Raw genomic sequence first — 7,177 nt, 5'->3', positions numbered from 1 at the left:
AGTATACTTCTCCATATTTTCCATAATCAAAAAGGGGAGAAACTTGCTAGAAGGTAATATGCAAGCACATAATTCACATAAATCAAGAAAGATTAAAACAATGGAAAACACTACTTTATTATTAATTCAAACACTAGAATTCAAATACTGAAAGGAAAAAGCTAGGAATTATAAAGACTCTAGAAAGTAGAAAAACACACTTAATTGGTAAATCTAGAACACATAAGTGAGAATACTCATTGTCATTAATATCATCATCTCTTGAAATGTTTCTATTAATGATAACCATGTCCTTTGCCAAGTTCTGAATGACCAGATCAATTTGTTGAGATGTTTCCAATAGCATATTAATGATGATATCATTTGATGTGGCTGGATGGAGTACATCTTCATCTTCATCCATTACTTTGTTCATCAGTTTTCCTCGAAAGATATGGATCTGCGGGCTACTGAGAGAGGAGTAATTGATCTTGGAGTGGATTAGATCCACTGATTCCCCCATAGTATTGACTAAAACAATAACTAATATATTGGTAATCAAAGATCCATATGGTAATCGTTCTGGTTGACTTTGCTTGTAGTCGATCATATGGAGAAGCATCTCGTCGATCCAGTTTGCTTGGATTTGTTGGGTTAGTGACCATAAAGGGACAACATCATCTCTAATATTGACCTAAAGATTATCTTGCCTCCGAATTAGTATCATTGTGATCAAATAGCGTGTCACGTGAATATTGGCCTTTAAGTAGCTTGATTTGATAGGATGTTTATTTTGTTTATTTTCTTCCATAGGATTCATGAGAAAAGAAAGGATAATAGTAGAGAGTTTGAATCTTTTGAACTTGATTGGCCCATCATAGGTATAAGATACTCCATAGAAGGTTAGTTCAATTATTTTTCCGAACTGATCTCTATAAATATCAATCTCTATGCCTTTTACATATGTCTTTAGATATAGATCTTCAAACTTTAATTTTGAGTGAACTCTCGAACAAGATCCGGAAATACTCGATCTAGTACTTTGGTGAAAAAATCTCTTAGCCAAACCTGGAAGATATTCATATACAATTTGAAGTTAATGAGAAATTTTTCTTTCATAACAATGGTTCGTAAGACCTTTCGGTTTGAAATTCCCTTCCTTTCTTGACTTCTCAAGGATCATCCTTCCAAGAGAAATCTTCAAAAGGAAGAACTTCTAATGGGGATACTTCTTATTGGATAAGCTAGCACAAATAATCTTTCTATATGATTTGACTTCGTTGTAGATTTACTTTATTTACTAAAAATGAATATAAATTTCGGATAAGCTAGCACATATATTATATTATTTGTGAGACGTGTCTTGAACGTGGCTAATATTATTATAGAAATAATATGTTCAAATTTTGTTTGACAATTATTTTTATATGTTTGAAAGTTGAATATAAATGTTTTGATAATTGATATTGTTTAATTTTGATTTGAATGGTAACATACATTTTATATAGATTTAAACATATAGATTTGTCGAACAAAAAGTGTGTCCTCCTAAAGATAAACACACTTAAAAAACACAAGAAATGAGAATTTAAATTGTGTTTAAAATGGATGGGTGGAGTAGTTCAACCTATATGTATAAGTTGAGTTATATTGGGGTAAACTGTCAGACTAAGGTTCAATTTCTAATGGCAACTCTTATTTATATTTATGTATTAATATAAACAAGTTGATGATATTAATTAACAATTTGTTTTGAATTTTTTCTAAAACCTTTAAAAAAACATTATGATAAAAGCAACTACAAAAGTAAATAAACGAGTTAATCAACACAATGATATATACATATTCATTAATAATTTGATAAGTTCAATATCTTTACGTTAAATAAAAAAAAGTACACTATAATGAGTTAAATGGTTCAGGGTTCAATCATAGGCGAAAGTATTTATTTATATTTATGCATCAATATAAATAAATTGTTGATATTTATAAATCAAGATTTTTATAAATAAATCAACCCGGCTATGATTTAGTCTTCTCAATCTTTTAGCTTGGTAAAATTTAGTATTTAAGGAAGACACTTTCTACTAGATCGACTTAGAAAATAATATCAAATAAAATTATTAGATAATACTTTAACAAAAATAAATAAATTTTTTGCACAAATAGAAGTGAACATTATTCTTAAGAGACAGGATACGATGTTTTTTCTAAAGCTTCACTTGAATTTTTAATATAATTTTGCTCAAAGGTTTGTCTTAATTTTTCTCTCACTATATTGGTGTATTAAAATATTGATAGCGATATTTATAATACTCTTGAGGGAAAGTTTCATTGCAGATATTTGTGCACAATTGTGACGGTTGCATGAATTTAAAGCAAATTCCTAACCGCTTTTGTTTGATTCATATTTTTATGTCATTATTTTACGACCTCAAACTATTAACAATTATATATATTGTTTGACGTGTGACTCCATACATAAGTGAGGAGTAACTTAATATTTTATAAATATTTGAGTAAATAGATAGCGGAAAAACAAAATAAAGAAAATTATTAGAAAGTAAAGGAGTTAAGGGAGAGAGTAGAACACCAGAGATTTATACAGGTTCAACCTAAGATGACCTAATCTTATCCCTAAGAATTATTTTTGAGAGTATCCAACAAATTTGAGAATTTTTAGAATTATTTACCCATTTATACAAGAAACTGAAGTTTTTAGGCTAACTTCTAACCAAACAGAGAATAAGGCTTAAAATAGTTAATCTTCAAATCCCACAGAGATTTTTCATAGGCTGGTCTCAAACCAAGACGGAGTTTTGAGTTGGCTATCCTCTGAACTAAACAGAGATTTTATACAAGCTAACGATGAATCGAGATGATATTTTTATCGGACTGATCATGAACCTACTGAGCTTTTATACTAGGTTGAACTCAGGAACCAAAAGATATTTTAATTGGGGTGATCTCGAACCGATTGAGATTTTAACCGGGTTGAGTTCAAGAACCATTGTGTAGATTTTACTTGATGATCTTCACGAATAAAAAGAGGTTTTTATTCAAGGAGAAACTCACAAACAAAATGGAGATTTCCTAAGACAATCCCCCAAAGATATAAGAGTTTTTAACTGATTTAGCTCGCAACCAAAATGACAACTTCCTATGGAAGAAATATTTACTCAAGAGATAATATACTCTTGGTAAATTTATAATTCATCCTTCACCCAACCAATTAGCCTCACTTAGACTCAAAAATCCTCTCAAAGTACTATGGCTAAATATGTGATAAAAGTGAGAGATTTTGAGAAATGATGAGAGAAATTAAAAGTATGTTTTAAATCGCTTTATGGATGTGTAAAAGTGATAGAGAAGCTCTCTATTTATAGGCATAAGTGTGGTATAAATTTGGAAACAATTTATAGACCAATTCAATGATATAATCAATTAGACCCCTACATAATTGATTGTCAATGCCACAAATGGAAGGTTTTGAAATATAATCATTTTCAAACATTAAGAGATTGTACATGTCTATTCAATTAGCTTTATAGTTTAATCAATTATAATAGATTAGGTTTATAGTCTATTCAATTATTCAATTAGAAAAGGTCTTCCAACCAATCAGGAAATATTCTAATCAAGTGGTTAGGCCTCAAAATCATTTATTGTTAGTTTAAATAAAATATGAGAGACTTCTTTAATATTTTTGTGTGTGTACGCGCGCACGTATGTGTGCGTATGTGTGTGTGTGTGCGTGTATGTGTGTGTGTGTATGCGCGCGAGCGTGCGTGCGTGCATGCGTGAGTGCCTGTGTGTGTGTGTATGTGTGTGTTTGTTTGTTTGTGTGTGTGTATGTGTGTGTGGATACTAGTTACTCAAACGAACACGACCATGAGAACTTTCACATTTTCTCTCTTTCATAACTCTGGAGTTTTAAGTCTTGGAATATTTATTTTTTAGTTTAGAATCATACAAGATCCTTGAATTTTCTTAATTAGGGTTGAGATATATTCATGTTGAATACCATCTGAGAGTTAAGAAGTTAAAACTTCAGTGACCCTTGAAACCGAAGTCTTTACTTGATATATGTTTGACTGTAATATGTTGGGTGAGAATATGGACACAAATAGGTCTATAAGGGGGGTTGGATTTTCCTTTCCCCAAGTAGACAATTTCAAAAACATTTTAGGTTCCATAAAATGAAATCATAGATGTTAAAATATGGAAAGAAAAACAAAATACTAAGAGAGCTTCGAAGCGTCTTAATGAATTAATCTAACCAAAATCATTACAAGACATCACTAAAGACATTATTCTATCTGAAGGTGGCAAGAAACACAAGAAATTGGGGTTTCAATTGGGTTTCTAAAAACAATTTTTTTTTCGAAACCAACTCAATCAAACAATAACATGAACAAGAGAAATAACAAAGTTATTTTTATACTGGTTTGCTGTTAATGAAGCTACCTCCAGTCCACCCTACCAAGGTGATTTTGCCTTCTCAACAAGGACTTAATCCACTATAACCAAACTGATTACAGACACCACAAAGACAAACCGTCTTTGTCTTCTTCAATTTATCTGACTAAAACCTAGTCACTCAAAGAAACCACTCAAACAACTTTGAGAATTACAAGTGTGTGCTTACAAGTATTACTTCTAAAAAAGCAGATTAACACAAGTTAAATACAATAAATTTCTTCACACAGTAACGAAAAACAACTTTATGTGTGTTTACAAAGACTATACACATAAAATATATACTTTAGAAAAGAGTGTGTGTATGTTCAATAACGTGAGCATTAGCGTTGTGAATTAGTAACCTCTTTCAATCTTCCAAGTCTCCTTTATATAGGCAGTTAAAGATGCGTTAGAGGGTAGAATTGAAATAGCAAATTACAGTTGTCTCTTTGTATAACAATTTGCATATAAGAGACAAAATGGTACAATAGTATTGTTCTTAGCCCACAAAATCAATATAGTTGAGGGAAGGGTGATCTTGTATTGTATACTATTTTTCTGACGCAAAACCTTTTGATCTTATCTTCTAATCTTCAGAGGCTTATGATGGAATTTTTTTGAAGAATGCTTAGAAGGATCAAGAGACTAGTTGATAAAATCTTCAGAACCTCGGTCTTCAGAGTCTTGACGCGGTTCCTCAGAACCTGGTCTTCATATCTTGTTCTTCAGAATCTTTAGAACTTAAGCGTAAAATCTTAAAGATTGACAATCCTTTAGAGGCTCTTCAATCAGTGTCACAGTCAGAAGCTTTAGCACAAACGTTCATCATAGCCATTGTCTAAGAGATTTTCTAGAACTTGACAACATCTTGTAAAGCACTTGGATCTCTTCAGAGACAAAGTGTGTTGATTCCAGAATTTGATGACATCACACGTCAATGCTTTAGAGTCAGAACTTGCTAGTAAAAACTATACACTAGATAAAAACCATTAGTGTACAAAATTGTTCTCTAAAAAACAATGCATTGTCATCATCAAAACTAAAGGCCAGATACAGAACAAAATCTTGTTCTTACAATCTCCCCATTTTTGATTATGACAAAACCATGTATTTTAATGAATAATTCTTACTTGGTTTAATCACATAAAAATATAAGAGTGAGATTTGTAAGCTCCCCCTAAATTTTATACTGTTAGAAATTATTTTTCAGCTTAGAATATCAGAGTTAGGTTTACAAGCTCCCCCTAAATTTAAGACTTAAAATAATCTTAACACATATAAAAATCTCAATCAGCATGAAAGAAATAACTTCCCATAAGGAAGAAGCCTAGTTACTGAAGTATGGTTATTATTTTTCCATAAGGCAGAAGCCTGGTTGTAATGGATGAAGTAACTTCCTATAATGAAACAACTTGGGTACATAAGTATTTCATTTAGAATCCTTGCTTGAGTGTCAAAAAGTCTAGTTACTAGTCTCGTCACAAAGCATGATTTGTTAGAGATTTCATAGCCTAGTTATATTCCTCATGTCTGGTTGTTATCAGAACTTGTATACATATGGTTCAAAGCTTGTATACGCTTGGTTCAACCCAGTTCACTTGAACTTAGTTCAGAACAAGAATATGTCTAGTTAACTGCAAATTACTTAGTTAACTATTCAGAGCATAAGCATGATTCTTAAACATAAGCCTGATTCATATGAACTCAATTCAGCTTGGTTAATGCCTTAGAACTTGAAACACTTGGTTAACATAATAAACTTTTTCAAATTTCCCAGAAAGGTTACTAATGTCAGAACATATAAAGACAGGTTTGGGTTTCAGAATAGGGATTAGATATATCAAAATTAGTCATTCTTTCTCCCCCTTTGTCATCATTCAAAAAGATAAAATAAAAGACAAAGTAAACCATAATAGATTTTCATTTCATCAAAAAGATAACTCAATACAACAATAAAAAAATAAAAACAAAGACAACATAAAGTTTTAAAAAAAACTATGTTTTAAGGAGGGGGTGGTAGGCTTGATAAGATCTCTCCAAGGAATCCTTCAATCTTTGATGTCTTCTCATCCTGATGCTTGAGTCTCTCTTTAACTTCAGAAGTCTCAGCTGCAACATGCTCCAAAGTCTTCAAAATGAATTCCTTAGAAACCAGAGTCTTCTTGACCCCAGAGTTACTTCCAACTTCAAGAGTAGTCTCAGAAGCAACCATAGTAATATGAGTTGGAGAAGGAGGTGGAGTCACTTTTGGAGCAGGAAGTGATAGACGATAAACCAATATTTAGAAGGGTGTGAATAGATCACAAGTTAAAACTTGAACCAAAATTGGTTTTGAAAATTTTTTATAACATGGAAGCAAGTTTCAATTTTTTCTCGGATAAAAAATCGTCTAACCGAAACTACTATTGAAAAGCTCGGATATGCGTAGAGGTGACTTAAATTCTGGTATCAGATCTGAGATGTCGAAGGTAATGTCACAACACTAATATCTGAACAATATAAACAGGATAAAAGATAAAGAACAATAGTACAAGTGACACAATCAATTGTTAACCCAGTTCGGTGCAAACTCACCTACGTCTGGGGGTGACCAAGCCAGGAAGGAAATCCACTAAACAGAATTAGTTCAAAGACTCTCAGTAAACAACTTCAAGTTACAGTCTTTTCACCTAATCTCTTCCCGTGTGACTTCTATCTAAGAACTCTTAGATAAGAGATCCTACTCACTCCCCCTCAA

The sequence above is a fragment of the Lathyrus oleraceus genome, chromosome 5 (genome assembly GCF_024323335.1).
Source record: "Lathyrus oleraceus cultivar Zhongwan6 chromosome 5, CAAS_Psat_ZW6_1.0, whole genome shotgun sequence".
Lineage (NCBI taxonomy): Eukaryota > Viridiplantae > Streptophyta > Magnoliopsida > Fabales > Fabaceae > Lathyrus > Lathyrus oleraceus.
The sequence above is the reverse complement of the archived record's forward strand: the minus strand, read 5'-3'. Positions refer to the sequence as shown.